Source organism: Anser brachyrhynchus, assembly GCF_964034855.1.
Source record: "Anser brachyrhynchus genome assembly, chromosome: 2".
NCBI lineage: Eukaryota > Metazoa > Chordata > Aves > Anseriformes > Anatidae > Anser > Anser brachyrhynchus.
This window is the reverse complement of record NC_137695.1, coordinates 64,817,806-64,836,777: the sequence shown is the minus strand read 5'-3', so window position 1 is coordinate 64,836,777 and position 18,972 is coordinate 64,817,806. Positions and strand designations below refer to the sequence as shown.

General features: G+C 39.8%; 1 protein-coding gene across 9 annotated transcripts in view; it reads left to right on the top strand.

The window, feature by feature from the left end:
* The window catches only part of ELMO1 (engulfment and cell motility 1), a 305,702-nt gene that overhangs the window by 8,295 nt on the left and 278,435 nt on the right, over positions 1–18,972 (top strand). For 2 of the 9 annotated variants that reach the window (XM_080579789.1, XM_080579780.1), the window contains exon 3: positions 1,359–1,414. The exons of the other annotated variants lie outside the window; for them this stretch is intronic. The gene's annotated coding sequence lies outside the window, so the exon portion shown is untranslated. The remainder of the gene's footprint in view (positions 1–1,358; positions 1,415–18,972) is intronic. 9 annotated transcript variants of the gene reach the window in all.

Sequence of the window (18,972 nt, the reverse complement as noted above, 5' to 3'; positions counted from 1 at the left end):
AGAAAAAAATCAAACCTAAGTCAACCTGCAGATCCTTTGTTTACAACTAATTGTTCTGACCATGTTCATTGGTCCCCATAAGCCTGACTAAGGGGATAACCCTTGCTTTCCTGTCTTGGGGCTTTTCTTTCTTGATCCATTGAAATTCAGAGCGGAGGGCCCCCTTTAGAGAATGTCTTGTCCCTAGCTGTCTCCTCTGTAACAAAGAGACTCCAGCTGTGGCAATGTGGATTGAAAAGGGAGGTAGCCTCCCAGGCAAGCAATTTGGAGTCATTAAGGAAAAGAGTCGTTTTAATTCTGTTTGGAAATGGGAAGCCAAAGTCATTGCAGTTTTCAGAATGTGTGTGTCCTACACCTGAATTCAGAGGGTACTTGCTCCCTGCCTGGACAGGCCCAGTGTATTCTGCTACAGCTTCCATTTCTGAGATGTGTGATTGCAATTGATTGCATTATCAGTATTGGCCAAAGGGGAAGAAAATTTTGTGTTCTAAGCATCCCAGTCCAAGTCTGTTGCCATTTCACATGCATACTGAATGAGATTAGAGACACTACTTTAAGAGAATCCTTGGGAGATGAGTATCTTATTAAAAATTAATCTGGATTTGTTGTTTTGACAGAAGTATTGCCATTGAAAAAGAGTAATTGGTTGTAATTCTGCTAGCTTGTGAAAGCTGCAGCAAGATCTTATAATCAATAGTAATTATTAAAAGGAACAGGTATGTCTAGTAAGGTCAGCATGGGTACTTGATCTTTGCCCGTTTTATGGAGAAGCTGCAAGTGGTTGCAATACATGGGTATGCTCTCTGTTGATAACCTGAATCAGTTAGAAAACTTGGACCTGTTTTTGAGGATCTTCACAAAGTTGAGTTAAATATTCAAGGAGAGATAGTAGGCAGAATCCAGACTTGAAGGGATGTATTTGCAAGTTATTGTCTGAATAAAAGCTGGCAATATGCCTTTCCTAGGGAAAGCACGGATGGTATGCACCAGCAGTGGGAACTCGTGTTCTTTCCTACTGTTTTTCCAAATTGTAACATGAAGTTACTGCTGCAGCTGTAGTGCCTCAATGAGCTGAATCAGCTTAAAGTGAACAGTTTACTTCTACCTGTATATAAAAAGAATAGATGGAAAATCTCTGCTCAATCTACTGGAAAGTGGTAGAAGAGCCCTTCCTCAGCATCAGGAGGAGCTCAGGACAGCTCCGTCTAGGTCAAACTGTCCAGTATTGAATAAATCTATGTATTAACTGTAGGTAAAAATTCTGGAACTCTTCTAGTGTATGCTGAAGGCAAGAAGAAAAGCATTGGTTGAATTCAGTTGGAGATACTCACTATTGTTTGCATTCATTTCTTAATCAGGTGCTGGCACCAAGCCTCATGAACATGAAGCCAAAGAAAAGGAATCTTTTTGAAAGGTACTTTGTCAACAGCTGTGGACAAAGTTGGCTTTAAAGTGTTACTGAGCCCCTGACAGAATAAACTCTTGAAGGAATATACTAAGGAACTCTCTGGAGCCGTCTGGATTTATGTCAGGGACCATCAGCTCTGTCCTTACTGAAAAAGAATTGCTGTTCCAGTGATGCTGTAGGCAACTGCACTGTCTCTTGGGTAGCAGTCTGTGTGTTACTACAGGTTGTCCATAGGTGAAAATAATGAAGTAGCAATGTGATATAATTAAAAAAAATATTTTCACTTTCAATAATTTTCTGTTTCGTTTTCATAGTGATTTTGTGTCTGGATACCTAAACTTAAAACTCAAAAATCTTAGTTTGTGCTCAGAGAAAGGAGAAAGCCTTCCTTGAATTTTATGGTAAGTTGATGCAAGCCACTAAAATATCTGTGAAGTTACTTTTTCCTTCCTAAGGTCTAATACTGACCTTCAACTACATCTGGTCCCATTGACGAATTCAGGAAATTGGTCAACGTTGAGGGTAATACATGCAATAATTGCAAAGGCTTTTGCTATTATTTGCAGAATAATTTGTATACTGTAAGGGAAGAAGTTGTTCGCTTCTTTCTCACTGGTATGCTACCAAAGCAGGATAACTGCATTTAAGAAACAAAGGACTTTACATGATTTTTGTCTCATTAGAGCAACAATGTATTTGTCTTAGGAAGAGCAGTTTCCATCTTGTTGCCATTGTACCCAACCATATTCGGTTGCTGAAACTTCTGCATAAAATAATGCATCTATCTGCAGTCATTCTTTTAAGCTATTTCTGACAAAACCCAGCATCTTTCTGCAGTTGTCAATGGCTTGCATTGTGCAGCTGTCAAATGAAGAGCAAGAATACACTGGGGAGAACCCTCAGAAATTGTAGTGTTTGGCCTCACTGTTCGTTTCTGCAGTAACAGGGCAGAATTGCTGGCGTGTTATTGGATGTCTGTGGGTCTATGGATTTCATGGCGTAATGTCTCTTCCTTTGTTGCAGTGTATTTTTGTGTATGTAAGAGGAGCAGGTGCTCACTGCTGGTGAATGCCCTTGTATGCTGCCAGCCCTTTTGGAAGGGGAGAAACTTGTGTTTTTTCTTCTGTTTCATAATTGTCAGCGCCAGCGGCATTTTTTATTCTCCGTTTTAAAACCATGTCTTGGACTTCCTTATCTTCTCTTGGAAAACCCAAGGCTGCTAATTTTCGGGCTCTTTGCTGGAGCTGTGCTGCCGGAAGCCTTCCTGGCCTCCGACACTGTCAGCAGAAGGTACCCTTCCTGAAGGAATGGCATGTAGCTGGCGGAGGCTGGGGGATGCTAGGGCTGGTAGTGAGAGGCAGAACTTGGCATAGCAGAGAAACATCTAAATAATCGTGTGTGTTCCTTAAAACTTCTGACAACAGTAAAGGTTAAATGAAGGAGGAGGAAGGAGAAATAAAGCAGAAGAAGAAAGTGTTAGGAGGCCCGACAGGAGCAGGGGAAGGGACTGGCCAGTTTGTTTGGGCAAAGTCTCTTCTGCAGATTAAGCCTGGGAGAGGGAGTTGGTGATCCCTAATGTTTTAGTTCAGTAATTCAAATGTGATGCAAAATTATGTTAGTCTATTTCTACCTAGACTTGGCCACACAAGCTTAGTCTGTAAGGTGTATGGAAATTGAGCTAGAATATTGCTGGGTTGTAGCATACCTTATTTCTGGTTCTGACAAAAGGAAGAGTGATATCTAATTACACAGTCATCAGGTAAATACTCCTCAGCAACACCATTTCTCCTTAAGAGTTAATGTGTGCTTATTTATATATAATAGATTGTCCAACCAGGTGTAAAATCTCTAGCTGGTGACAGGGCAGGACCATAACATGTTCTTTAACAACCTTTGCATCTTCTTGGGGATGATGGTGAAGCCCTGTTGCAGCTCATTGCCCTGCAGGTCAGGAGCCATACACAGTGGCCATTCTCAGAACTGTAACTGTGCTTTCATTTATTTTTTTCCTCCCTCCACCCCATCTTTCTGTCTGCTGTTGCAGAGCCTGTCTGAGTCCTCAGCAGGCAGCTCTGTAGGCTGTCTACCATAAGGCTGCAGTGGGAGTAAGGAAGGTCTTGAGCTAGGAAGCTCTTGAGCTTTTAAGGCCAATCCTAGATTATTGTGGGTCTTTTAAGGTAGGGGTGCGTGTGTGAAGACAGGAAGGATTCTTATTCCCATTAGATTAAAGTGAAACGTCCTTAAGTTTCATTTCTCTCTTTTTGTGTTTGTGTCTGTGTGTAAATAATCCTTTTGATTCTGCACAAACCAAGGAAGACATGGTCATATTCTTTTTTTTTTTCCCCAGTATAAGCATGAATAGTGGTGGAGAAAATGAATGCATGGGTCAGATCAGCTGAGTGGGAAGTATCAGTCTTTTGCAGTTACGCTTCTGACAATAGCTACTTTCTAAAGAACTTGGGAAGTTTTTCTGTGAAGATTTTTAATATGTAGGAGACAGATGGTAATTTGTATTCAAGAAACATTCTTTAAGTCAAAACATTTGGCTTTTATATCCACATGCATGTGCATGGGGGGGCCTGTTTTAAGGACTGAGCATCCTTTGTAATTAAGGGATAATAGTGTATTTTCTTGAAGGCTGAAGATGAATTAAATTAAACAGGTGTATATATGGAGAGGGGGGATTTCAAAAGTTCTTTTCAGAAGATCTGGAAGAGGAGAAGCAGTGAGTTACTGTTTAGTTGAGAATTTAGATGATTTTGGATTAACCTGGGTTCTTTTCTTATGCTTGCTCCTGGAGAGGAACCACATTGACTCAGTTACATGCAGCATGCTTGTAAATTTTACCATGGAGGCAAGCTAAACATGGAGAGAGAAGAGTAATGTCTGCATTTATAGCTTGTTGTCTAAATATGACCGGTCTGTGGGGAGTTGCTGGCAGCCCCTTCTGTGCCACACAGGGGCTCCTCAGCGCCACGGCCTTGACTGAATCCAGCAGCTCTGCAATAACTGACTCATCGCTCCTGTTGCACCTGCACAAGCTTTTCTACCTCTCTGAAGTGCTTTAGCATTCATGCAAAGTTATTGAACTGTGATGAATCACAAACATTTTAAGTAATCCTTTTGTCATCCCACTTGGGTCAAGTACACCTTTCCTAAACAATAGCTTGTTTTTCTACCTAATAATACCTTTTATGTTTTCAGTCAGGAAACTAAAAACCTGAGAAACAAAATGGTGTGCGCAAGCTTACCTTAGCAGGCGCTCTGCACCCCCACTTCTCATTTTCACCTCTGTGCTTAATGATGTGATGAGATTAAAAAGCTCACTGGTCCTGTTAATGCGGTGACATGGACAGGCCATATAGTGTGACACGTGGAGCTTTGGATGCCAACTCCGTCCCCTCCCTGGGTGTTCACCAGTTGACAGCCAGTTTCCACCAAGGGCCGTGTCTGTCTCAGTATTGCTCATTTGGTCAGATGATGGTTACAGAAACTGCCCAGGAACTCCATGACCCTTCTTCACAAGAGGCCTGTGCTGCTCCAGGATCTCGCTGTCATCACACCAACACGAGCCTGCCAAGCGCGTCATTTGATTTACTGTTCTCATTTTGTGTGTGGACTTATGTAACTGGGAAATGAAAGATTAGATGAGAGACTGGCTATGCAAATAACTGTTGGAAATGGAAGAACAACTTACAGATTGTTAGAACAGCTATAGATTTTTTTTTTTTTAACTTCGGATATTCACAGAATAGTCAACTGGTCCAAAGAAGTGATTCTCCCGCTATATTTAGCCTTGATGTGGCCTCACCTTGAGTACCATGTACAGTTCTGGGCTCCACAGTATAAAAAGGATGTAAAGGTACTTGAAAGTGCCCAGAAGAAGGCAACAAAGCTGGTAAAATGGCTGGAAGGCCTGTCCTGGGAGGAGAGGCTGAGGACGCTTGGGTTGTCTAGCCTGGAGAAGAGAAGGCTGAGAGGAGACCTCACTGCTCTCTGCAATGTCCTGAGGAGGGGAAGACTGGAGAGAGGTGTTGGTCTTTGCTCCCTGGTCACCGAAGACAGGACACGTGGGAATGGCACAAAGCTTTGGATTATATAAAAGGAACAATTTCTTTACTGTGAGGATGGTCAGACACCGAAATGGGCTTCCTAGAAATGGTTGATGCCCCATGCCTGTCAGTGTTCAAGAGGCATTTGGACAATGCCCTCAATAATGTACCTCTGGTTAGCCCTGAAGTGGTCAGGCACTTGGGCTAGATGATCTTTGAAGGTCCCTTCCAACTGAACTATTCTATTTATTTGAAAAACTCAGAAAAGCTAAGGATGGTAATAAATGCTGTATTTCACTGGGACTGGAAGTAGGTCTTGTACAATGAAATGGAAATGTTAACTGAAATCATACATGGAAGACAGCATCAGGTTTAATTCTTCGTTGCTTAACATTTCCAACATTTGTAAGCCAAAGCTTTGGAATGGATTTATGCAGGTGAAATGTTCTGTTAGGTGTGGAGAGCAAGAAGGGCTTCTGTTCCAGAAGTCAGGTCATCCTCCCACCCTCTCAATTTTTACCTTGGTACACTTAGAAATAGCAACAGTCTATTGCTTGTACGGGTGGGATTTGTGTCTTTTCCCCTTCCCTTCTCCAGTAACTTGTAAATTGTTGTCTGATTCAAGCCAAGTCAGCAGAACAGTAGAAGTCTCAAAGATAAAAAGTGCAGACAAGTTTGAGGAAAGCAGGAAACTAGATGGAGCAGAAACTGCAAGGGGAAGACTCGAATGCGAGCCTTATTAAACAGCTGAAAACTTACAGCGGGGATTCAGGTCAGTATGCCTTAACCTTGCTGCTCACAGAGAAGGTGTTTGCTTTGCTGGCTTACATAGATACATGAGAAATGGAATCTCTCACTTCTTTAAGAGAAATGATATGAAAAGCCTGAAAGCCAAAACTTCTGCAAAAAGCAGATTGCCATCTCACAACTTACCTGTCTTGTACCCTGAAATGTGTAGGATTTGATTTTTTTTTTCTTTTTTTTTCTCTTGTTCACAAAGCTTCGCTGTCAGACTAGTTATAAAGGGGCTTCCAGTTAAGTGAGATTCAGGCTTCTCTAAAATTTTCATCAATGTTCAAATAAAAATATTTGGGAACACTTGCTTTAAACGTAAGTTTCAAGACTTTAATTAAAGCTCTATTCATTTTCAGGCAGTTCTGTGCTGGTCAGTCAGTGAAAGAGCAGAACTGGGGAGTGATACTGCTGATGAAAGAGACAACAGAAACCTGAAAAAAACGTTACTGTGGGTCCATATGGGATAGTGCTGTCCAGATGGTAGACAAATACAGATGAAGTGTTATAAGAACTTGCTTTGTTGGGAAGCCCAACTAAAAAGTATTTTTTTTCTGCTTGGTAAAGATGGATTACAAATTATTTTTATGTGCTTGATAAGGAATCTGTTGGAACTTAAACACCCTACAGCATGAACACCTTGCTGCTTAGTTTTTGCTTTAACTGTAAAGTCCACAGATTAGACTTAGTCCTGCAGAGTTGTGGAAGGGAAGTAAAAACTTCCCTGAACATGATGGTTAAGGAAAATGGGATGTTAATTGTTTCCAAATGCTGGCTTGCTTATTCTCTAGAATTTATTACTCATCTCCAACTGGGGAAGCCATGTAAATTCAGATGGCAAGTGGCTAACCAGGCATCAGTTCTGGTGGTCATGTGGTAACTTCTGCCACGACTTTCCTCAGACCTCATTTTGTGGATTGCTTTTTCCTTCTGATTCACAGTTAGCCAAGGGTCTAACCAGGTTGTGTCTTTTCCAGCTGTAACTGGGAGAAAGAACTGGGGAGTTTTGTTATTCCTTCCTACCTGTAACATCATTGCTTACTTCTGATACCTGTTCCTAGATGAAATGAATGGGTGCTGTAACTTGACATCTTTAATATTATTTACTTATATATTTGAAATAGTTAAGTCCCTTCCCAAACTTAGCATAACTTCCTTCTTCAACTTGAGGAAAGCACACTTCTTCAAGATTGTGAAGTGCCTCTCTGTTCCAACAGTTTAATTTATTAAGCACCTTTTTTAGTGATGCTGTTCTTTTCTAAGCCCATGTGGCATCAAGACTGTTGTAAAGTACATCCACAGATTGAATTACAGTTGTCATTTCTGGCTGTGTTTTAGCCCACTCCAAACTTGACTGCCATTTTTGCTCCAGTCTTGGAGGTTTTGTTCTCTTCTGCCGTTAAGTGTTTAAATTCTCACAGGTCTGTTTCATTTATAGTTTTTAAAATCAGATTTATTTTCTAAGTCCTTTTTTGAGAAGGAATGTGTGGGAATGTGTGTATAAACCATAAAAATGTTAGTCCTTTGGGAATCACATAATTTTGCAGTCTGTGTTTCCTACCTACTGATATCTTTAACTAGGCCATGTTTTCCTTTCCTTCCTTATTTTCCTCTCTGGGGAACACTGTTTGGGGTGAACTTTCTTTCTTTAGGATTCTGAATCCCAGTTAGAGTTCCAAGAGTGGGATTATTCGTCTTCTACAGACATTAATTCTGAGTTACTGCTTCTGCAGTCATCCTGCATATTATATGCCTCTTCTGGGTTTGTGGGTTAATATTAATTTAATGCAATTATTTTCAGCTGCTGTCTTTTCCCTTTAAATCCTCTGCTCTGCTAAGCTAATGAAACGCAGCTATTGTGGTGTATGCTGCTGCTCCTCTTACTCAAGGTACTCATAATGTGGAATGCAATAACAAAGATTTTCCTGTCAGCAGTACATGATGGTTCGTAAAGGCCTGCAAGATTTTTTCTTCCTCTAAATACTTCTTTTGGCTTACTATTTTGCCACTTCCTTCCATTTGGAATTTTCTTCTCTTGTGTGTTGTGGTTTAAAAAAAAAATAAATCTCAAATATCTTCAAGTGAATTGCTGATGGTATAGAGGGAAGGAGAGTAAAAGCCTCTGGTCTGCTGGTTCACCTTTCCCTCCAATGCAGATGTGTCCTGAGCGTCTTCTAGGTTTTAAGAACCAGATGTCTGGGATAGTGGAAGTTATGCTCGTTCTTTAATATATGGCACCTGGATGGTGTGTTTTGGGATACCTGGGCTGGTGGCTTCTTGCAACAAGAATTATTGCACTCTTGGAGCTGGATGGCTTTCCAGATGAACTAAAAATGCCCACCTACGTGAGAAGGTGCAGGATTCGGCTTGAAGTCAGCAAGATGACTTCACTGCTGTATCATGTAGGAGGAGAGGATTCACTGCAAGGGAGGCAACATATGTTTAAACTTAAATATCATATAATTAGCCAAACTGGCAAAGGAAACTGTGAAAAACATAAGGAATGTGTATTTAGTCTGTTTTGTGATGTTTGAAGAGTTCCCCAGTGCAAGACCCCCCTACTCTACTACTAATATTTTAAAACCCTTCCTGCCACTGTAATGGATACATTCATCTCTTTCAGGAATAGCTGCAGCCTCACTTGCTCCACGTCTTCCTCAGGTGTGTTGATACACCTGTTGTGGTGGGGAATAAGCTCAGTCAGGGAATGGATCCAGGTTAAAAATAAAATGTTTGTTTTTCTTCAGGCGATTTTTTTCTGCTCACTTGAGACTTGGACCAGCTTCCTGTGCCACACCACAAATAGTTTGCCTGACGTGACTGAGGGGCTATACTGGAGGAGGCAATAAAGCAGGAGAGGCGGGGGAAAAGAGGACAGGGACTGAAAACACAGACCCTGGGAGCAATGTCTCCCCAAATAGACCTTGTGAGGAGATCGTGGTTGTCAATATGGATACAGCAAACTTGTGAATGAGAGCAACATGCCACTCTTCCAGCTGTACATATTTTTAAAGAATACTGACGGGTTGAACTGTGTGTACTCTTCATTATTTAAGTGAAAAGATGGTTTTATTCTTGGCATGGTAGATCCGAGTAAAATCAGCCCCTCTCTTTCACTAAGCTATGAGTCAAGCCTATAAGCTGTTGCTCGCCAAGCATGGGGAGAGGCAGTTGCTGCCCTGAAGATTTCAGCCTAATTGTGTAAGCTCGTACAGAGACGGAGAGGAGCAGCAGCACCAAGAAGGAAAGCAGCATGGCCAAGCTGATAAAGTGGGTCAGAAGCTGTGTCAGGCCAGGTCTTCTGCATCTGCCTGGCTTCCTACTCCCAGTCTGGTTATACTGCCAAGCTCTTTGGCTTTCTGCAGTAATCCCCTTCATCTTCTAGATCTGGACCTGTAACTGCTGACGTGTGGGAGAGAAGGGGGAAGAAAAAAGGGTTGGTATTAATAAACTTCTTCTTTGTGTGGCGTATGGCATCTTGAAATTCACTCGTTCTGGATGTGACATCAATTTGTGGAAAAATCACAGGCATGTGTGTGTTCTGGCTGATGGTGCCAGCAATAGCTACTTACTCTGAATATGTGTGTGAGATCTCGGTGTGAAAAGCCTTCAGCAGGGTGATCCTTTATGTATGCTGACTGAGGGCACTTGCACGACATGGCAGGCAATGCTGACTTAAGTATTTTAGTATTTGAACTAGGCTAGCTATCAAATCCTCATCCTCAGTGCAAACTATGATATGCGTGCACATTACAAACTTTTTGTACTGTAGCCAGACTTAGGAGGAAACAGTCATTTATATGTCTTGTGGTGAAAGTGTTGCTTCCATACTAGATTTTTATGCCTGTTTGTGTCTTCCTGTTCTTTATGCAAAAAAAAAAAAGATAATTATCTGAAACCTCTCAAACTCATTTTGTTTTCGTATGGTTGCAGTGAAACCACTGATGCCTCTTACTCTGTCCATGTGTGAGGTGTCATGAGGATGCTGTTCTGTCTGATCAGCTTTGTGCTGGACCTTCATGCTTCCTTGCAAGAGGGATTCTTATGTGGCTTGAAAGTTTTGCGCAGTGACTGTTAAGTGTTGAAGAGCTGAAAAAAGAGCTTTGCAAAAGTCTGGGGAAAGAATTTTCATTTAAAGGTTTGTGTATAGGATGACCTCTGATAGCCATGCACCACCTTATTCTTTGGAGTAATGACACTGCACATGAATCACATTTTCATATGGGTCTAATTTATTTACTAACTGCACTGCTGTCATGTGTCAGAAAAAGTATATTATTTCTGGGGTTACTCACAGAAAGCTGGCACAGTGAAGTGTTTTATGGGGGAAAAAAATACAACACCCTGTACAGTTGCCAAAAGTGTATCTGCTGTCCTTTTCACTTGGAGTACCACCAAACTGGAGAAAAAATTAGTCTCCTATCAAGTAAAGAAAACAAACAAACAATGTCTTATTCTGTCTCATATTTGTAGGTGAGGAGAAAGAAAAATAAATTTGAGGGCTAGCATAGGTTGAGAATTTCTTTGGGGGAAAAAGCACATTTATTAAGAAAACAATAACTCATTTGTATGAAGCCCATATGTGACAGCAGTGTTTTTACATTGCCAAAATAACTCTTGGCTAGTATACTCACAAACTTTTTATAAAGAGATGTGACATGTTGGTCTTCTAGTAATGAATGTGCTCTGAAGTCTTGAGAGATTGGCTTTAAAACAAAACAAAACAAAAAAAACCTGCTCATCTTTTTTTCCCCTGACTGCATTACTGTTTCTCTCACTTTAAACAGAAGGTACTGTATTCCTTCATTGCCTGCCTTCATCAGGTAGGTCTCCTGAATAGCCATGACGGTTATTCTAACCATACTGCAGAGCTGGGTAGCTCTGGTCTATCTTCCTCTCATTACATCAGCATTAGCTGCAAGTTCTTACAGCGGCTCTCTATTAACTGTGTTCTAAGTGTCAAGTTCCTGCAGCTTTATTTTCTTATCCTCAGCTCTTTTCAGATTACTTAATTCATCCTTCATGCTTCTCTTCCCTGTGCTAATAGTGATTCCAAATTTGTCTTTTTTGCCTTGTCTTGACTTTGGCTTTCTCTGTGCTACTTCTGCTTCTGAAGTGCCTTACCAATAGTCTGCTCTGAAACACTTGCCCACGTGTCAGCCAACTTGTAGCAAGAACACTGGCTCAGATGTGCAAACAGGAAGCAATCAAATGCAAAGGAATCAAAATATTCATCCTTCATCTTGGCGTTCTCACTGCATCTTCTCTATTCCCTCCTGTCAGTTAGATGGTTAGTTTCTTACAGAAGACGACATTTTCTGTTTAACTTAGATAACACTGAACACTTTTACAAGTACTCGATAAATAGAAAATCAAATAATTTATCATAGAATCGTATGGGTTGGGAGGGACCTTAAAGATCTTCTAATTCCAGCCCCCCTACCATTGGGGGTTGGATATATATCTATATAATACTCTGTTTTTACAAAAATCACATCCTTGTTCTTTACAAATCCCAATTTTTCTCCCCACTGCAAAGGAGTGTTTACACAATGCAGTCAGGCATCTGAAAACTACTTTGAATCAGACACTTAAGTAGATTTTATTACAGTTTTGGGTTGTTTTTTTGGTCATTCTTGCTTTTTTTTTTTTTTTTGAGATTGGTTATTACATTGAGGTTAACGATATTGTCAGTCCTGTGCTGTTTGGATGGTACTGTATCTTACCTTTTGCAGCCCATTAAAACTCTGAAGCCATCTGTTCTTGGCCCCTTCAGGGTCGTTGCTGCTGGGGAGCTGTCTGATCTCCCTGCCCTTATCTCCCAAGTGCTAGGGCATTTCTGCTGCTTTCTAATTGATCTGCTATTGCTGTCTGTCTTCTTGTTCTGCTGGAGCCTGGGTCAGTGCTCACTGTGAAAAGCCTGTTGGGAGGAAGGTCAGTCTGCGCTGAACTGGCAACTCAGGATGCTACAACTGCAACCACATTACATGGCAAGTGAATGTGCTCCAAGCTTAATCTGGAAGCTTCACATCAGGAAAGAGGGCCTGGTTAGTTATTGTAGAAGGAATAATAGTTCACAAGGTTCAAAAGTCCCTCTTGATGTGACCAAAGTACTCACGAATACTTCATTCTGTGCAGCGAATGCTTCTGGCTGCTCCTGTAACACATTATACTGCACACATCCCATTAGCTGGGTGAGCTACTCATCTCTGTTTCACTACAGTTTATTCAGTCATTCCAGATTTATGATGGAAAAAAGAAGTTTGGTTTGTCTGGGTTATCACCTTGTATGTGTTCAGTTAAATGGCATATTTTTATCCTCATTTCACCCCAGATTTAGTTCCTGGTTATGCTTAACAGGCACGGAGTGAACGCACTTCACATTGTGTTTATATTGCTTGCACATTTTTGTGCAGCTCTATTCAATTGCTGATCCTATATTTTAAGCTTTTGTATGCTTCTGGTGTACGTGATTACCTAACAGATTTTTCTCTTGATGTAGTAACTAGTGCTGTCTGGTATTGCTATCTAAGGTGGATATCGTGAGCATAAATACATCGGGTTGTGAGATTTAGTTCTGTAGTAATGGCCCACATAAGAAGTTCGTGGGAAAGAGATTATTTGTGTTCAGTTAAAATGATCAGGAATTCTGGGACTTCCAAACAGTAGAGAATTCTTTAGGTAATGAAGCTGTAACAAAAAGTCAGCTATGTAGCTACAGAATATTTTACTGATACTCAGAAGACAGTCAGGCAATTATTTGAAATTATAAATACCTTAAATCTATTATTACAGACTTGTATTCATAAAAAATGTATCCTAATGTTTGAGAGACCTAGTGTGACACATCAAGTAAATAACAAAGCAGTGAGGAGGCATTTCAGAATGCATTTAAGCTGGAGAGAGTTTTATTTAAATAGGCTGATACTTAATAGAATATTGCTCTTTGTTCTAGATTACAAATCTCTGCTATTTAAATATTTTTCTGTGGAGGTGGGTGATAGGAGTGGGAGGAGATGCATTTCTGGTTTCATCTATAGCCTTGAATTAACTATGAAAAAGGGTGGGTTCTTAATTTGACTAATTTAAGCTAAAATCTCAGCAAAAACAGTTCATAGTCTTCTGCACAAGCTAACAGGTTAGGTTTCAGGCTATAGAAGAGTCTGATTTACTTTTGCATGCTGACTTGTATGAATTATGCAACCTCTTTTAATTTTATATTTATTTTACTTCCATTAGTTGACAATATTAGGAATGTGTGTGGTGTTTGTTGTTGTTGTTCTCCTCCCCAGCAAGACCAAGATGTCAAACACCAACTTAACCATACACTAGTTCCTGCACTTCCATGGTTGGGTCTACTTGCCTTCCCCTCCAACTCTGGCTGCTGACTCATTCCCCTGGGCCACCACCTTCCAGGATGTTGATGTGTAGGTTGGGTGAGGTGGTTGTTGGGCTGCATGCAGGACCTGACCTGCAGAACAGTTTCTATGGCTTTGCTATGGAGTAGCAGCTGTTGGGTGGAAAGACAATGTTAGGAAGAACTACATCTCCAGATCTGGTTGTGTACTACTAAATGTTCTGAACTGAAAGGCAGAGTCCTTCTGTGATTTTACAAAGGAGTTTGTGGGCTGGTTGCTGACTCTCATGCATGGTCATCTTGGTGAAGGGTTTTACACATGCAGTTTTTATGGATGTGGGGAAGCTTTGCCCACAGAAGAATCAGCCTACTTCTTATGCCCTCAAGGAACCTCCTGCTACATATCATCTAGTCACAAGGAAATCTGGAAAACTGCTTCCGAAGGAAGAGCGTTTCAATCAACTGAAATGAAGACATATATGTGAAATTAAACAAGCAAAATCTAATCCTTCTGTAGACAACCAATCTTCACATTAGTAAATGAAAGACTAGCTGTTTTGTGTGAAATCTTCCCTTCAGATTTAAGAGACAATAAAACTGAGAATTCTGGTTGAGACTGAGTTTGAAACTGTTTTTTGCTACAAGCTCAAAAATGAAGATTTGATTTCTAGTAGGTGGGTAACATTTAACCTCAGATCAAGGTGATCTGAATTCTGTTACTTGAGGGTAGGTAAGTGGGAAATTGGTGTGTCATAGTCTGAGGTGAATTTATAGGTCTGCAGCAAATCATCAGTAATCTCCATCTATTATGCTACATATAAGGTTGTTCACCTTCTTTGAAAAAGTGACCTTTAGCGTATGCAGAGAGCTTGTCACCATACTAACACTTGGAAAAATTAATCTGCATTAAGGTTCACTTTGGAAATGGAACATTTAAAATTACAGAGTAGTTCTGTGCAAGAGCTTTTAAGTGCAACTTAAGTGGTTTTAGCTCATTTAGCTCCTCGGTGAAGTACATTAAATCAAATTAAAAGCATTTAAATTTTAACTGAATGGCTCTAAAAGTTTAATGTTGTTTTATTAATCTGCTTTTAGTAACATTTATCTGAATTTACTTCCACTATTTTCTTGTAGGCAAATGGAGACGTTCAGATGAGCTGTAGAAGAGAGTAGCTAGTTTAGTGTAAATTCAAGGATTGTATTTCTTGTGCAGTACCATGATCACGTTGACTAGCTCTCTCTGCTAACTTATATTACCCGGTTCAGTCCTCTGGGTCTCAGATCCTTCATTTATAAATTAATGATACTGATTTTAACATCTTCGAGAAGAGACTAAGAGCCCTCTATGTGAGAAATGGTAAATAACATCTTTGTGATGGTCCTTGGTTAGCATCCAAATGGAAATCTAAAATTTGTCTTTGGCTTTGTTCATTAGTGTAAGAATGAGAATGGAGCTGGGGAAAATCAATGGTTTTCAGGAACTTTGCTCATGAATATAGCTATTTTTTTAAATGAAATTGTGATGGAGACGATCAAACTGTAGGTTTAATGTATGTGGAATTCAGACATCTACATCTGGCCTAGTTTATTAATGTAATATTAAAGTGTGCTTTGTATTTTTTTTTAACACGGAATTTTACATGAGGAAAGTATAATCAAATTAATCAAGAGGTGGTAAATACTTTTTCCCCCTTAGAGAGTTGGAGACAAAATGTGAGAGAAACCTTGCTTTGACTGACCAGAACCTAGTAGTGTAGAAGTTAGTTTACAAAATGGCAGCAGCAGTTTTGGACCTTTCAAAAGACACTACTTTTGCTTCATTGTTCAAGGCTTGATGTAAATCCAGTGACATGGGGTACTTGGGAATAGTAAATGTTGTTATGCACAAACAAGAATGAATGGCTTGAAAGTTTCCTCAGAAATTACTCATGTTGGCATTACAGCATGAGGGCTGTATAATGTTGCTATCTGAGCATACAGACAGTGATTGTAAGGGCTCCCTCTGGATACTCAGCATGATGATTTCTGGCACGTAGTTTTCCTGAACGTGGCAAGATCTAGCAGTGGGCAGTTGTAGCATCTGATGATTTGAATTGCCAAGCGATGCCTTTACACTGAAATCCATAATAAACCAACCTTTTCCTCTCCCACCCACAGCCCCATTGAGAAGTGAAACATACTGAGTTGCAAAAAGTATGTCAAATATGCATTTAAATGCCTTACTTTTCTGACGTTTCATTTAATATGTGCTACATGTGACTTTGAAGCATAATAGCACATTGTCTAACTCCATCAGTTTAGGACAGTGTTTAATCTCAACTGAACAAATGTATTGTTTTACTGTTAAGCAAAAGACATTTGAAATAGGAGAACTGATTTTATACATCTTAAAAAGAAACCAGGATATAGCCATGATATACTTTTTTCTTTTGGATTTACAGAAGTAAGACAGCAAGTAAGTATTACGCCCTCAACCCTAAGCTGAATGCTTAAGGGACAGTAGTTTTGGTAGTAATGCTGAGCCCCTTAAAAGCCAGTTATTTTAACTACCCAGTGTGTATAATAAGGTTTTCAAGGTTTCTTTTAAGTTTTTCTTTAGTTTGATTTCTAAGTTATCAACAGCTTTGAAAACTGAGATCCTGAAAAAATATACATACTTTAATGACAGTATTGGAAGAGTAATTGTTGGTGTGCTGATGTTTATGAAACATCTAGATGGTGGTCTTGAAAGGAAAGGACTCACGGCTTCACTTACTAAAATCACGTTCCTGTGGATATAGCAAAGCTGAGGGAGAATGAGAGAATTCCTAAAAGCATACTTTACAAATTCTGTAGCAAATACTGGTTTGTGCCAATAGCCTTTGTTGTCTTCTGGCAAGTCTTCTGAGGCACAAGGTTTCAAATCACGAGGCATTTGCTACGGGTACAGGTAACTCAGTGATACGTAGTTCAAGTACAAATTGATCCAAAATGCTCTGTACTTAGCAATATTTCAGAAAATGCTAGCTAAAACTGGCTCCGTGTGGATCGTCAGCTGATATCAACTAGAAGTGAGATCTATTGGATACCTCCAAAATGAAAATTTTGCCCTAAGATTGTTTTTAAAATCAACCTTCCTTTTGCTCCCCTCCTTTTTTCTTAAATAACTCTACATTTTGAAATAACAACTTGGCTGGTATCTGTTGTGTATGGTTCCTGGCTATACGCAGTTAGGTAAGAGCATGAGCAAAATGTAAATTCTTTGGTAACGACACAAGATACTACTTTATCACAATTGCTATTTAATTTTTGCAAAAGAACCTCCCACGCTGAATGTTCTTTGAGTTATTTGGGGTAGATTTTTCATGAATAAAATTCTTAGTCATCTTCAGAATCTATGCAATATCTTAAAGAAATAAAGACTTAGCACATTTCAGTAGTTAGTTGGTCTCCTTTTGTATCTTTCTTGATTCCTGCACTGCTTGCTGTGTATGTGAGAAGCTGCTCTTACAGCTGTAGCAGAAGCCTTGAATTAAGGAGTTGAGTGCTGAAATCTTTCCTCCTGGAAACCAATGGGAAAGAGTTTTTCTTCATATTTTCTACTTTAAACTCTGCCAGTCACTTTCTGCATGACCTCGGTGAAGGTCTTATCAGCAGAGTTCATGCTGATAATCTGCACTAGGATCTACCAGGGCAGGAATGCATTACGGGCTGCCACTTTGCAACGTTGCATGCAAGTAGATGGTATGTTGGGCAGTTAACGTATTCCTCCTCCTACGTGGTAGGACCCTTCAGGATGCATGAGGTCCTTCAAGTTTTATCAAAATATAGAGAGACTGCCAAATAAAAAGATACGTTGATCTCTGCTCTGGGTCTGTGCCCTGAACCTCTGTTCCTCAGCTGTTCAGTTTTCATGGGTTTCTATTGTGAATGGGCTTGGATCAGTAGTTTTGTGGAAGGGAGTACTGGGATGCTGAGCAAATCAGCCCTGAAATTGTTGCAGTGAGCATAAGCCCATGGGCAAATCACAGAATTTGGTTGTACCTAGGCAATGATTCATATTTGCATGCCTAACAGTATACGTCAGTAACACGTAAACTGGCAAGTTCCAGAACTTCCCGGAAAGTCTATTGAGATATTTGAGGTCACAAAGTTAGCAGTGATACCAACTCCTGGGGCTTTATTGCAAATATCAACTCCTGATGTTACTCTGAAAGCCTGAGCTCATGAAGCTAAATGACTGCATTAAAAAAAACAAAACAAAACAAAATAAAAAACAACAACAAAAAAACCACATTTGTTCACAGAGGTAATAACTCTTGTTAGTCTAATTGTTATGTAGCCGGAGTAGGTAAACAATTTTAGTTGCAAAAATTTTCTATCATGAAGTGCAAGCAGCAGATTTCAAAGCTAAATTCAAGTTAGCGAATATATCTTTGAACTTGCATAGGTATGTGTCTGACAGGAAAGGGTAGTTATCTGCAGAGTAAAGGGCGCGATGATAAAGCAAAAGAGGAAAGAAGGCTGTCATCTGTGGGAAGGAGTGAGTCAACAGAAGGTCTGTAAAACACGGAGATGTACTTTACAATGTGCAGTAAAACTATTATTTCTGAATCTCATTTTTTTTGGAATATCATTAATTTGTTATGTATTCCAACTATGAGCCGAGGCTTGTTTTTGGAAGGTTGTTGGTGTTTTGTTTCTTTTAATCTCCACAGATAAATGGTTGTTTCTTTTAGATTTTGTTTTAATTGGTTACCCATGTGAGTTTGCTCTGGTACAAAGCAGTATGCATTTAGCTATATTTCATTTCAAATTGTCACGTAAAACTATTTAACAAAACAATATACATCTTATTCTTTTAAAGCAACAGGATTTAAACAGTCATGGTTATAGTGAAGATGATGCATTCAAGCTGAGGAAAATAGTTTTTCATTCCAATTTAGGTACTGAGGATAGCAAACTGTGATTATGTTCCTTTATAATCCACCTATCCCAGCAGAGTGGAAAGGAAAATCTGGAAAGCATACACTGTCTTGCACAAATAATTTGAAAAAGGCCTGCAGGAAAGCTAGCAAGAATTATTTTGAAGATTGTTGCAACTGAGATGCTTGCTCATTCGGACTTTGCTGCATTTGTTCTTTGGTTAAGCCTCAGGAAAACTTGTAGAGGTCCACTGAACTTGGAGGCTATGCCTTAATACTTTGTAAAGCTGTGTAAAGCCTATTATGTACTGAATGTATTAATGTTGCTGTCTTCTATTGCATGGGGACATCACTCTGCATGTTGGAGTGATACGAAGAGCTGGAGCACTGTTAGGGCTTCAGTGTTTTTTTTTTTTTGTTATTATTATTTCTTCCGAGTGGTGCAGATGAGAAAAATAT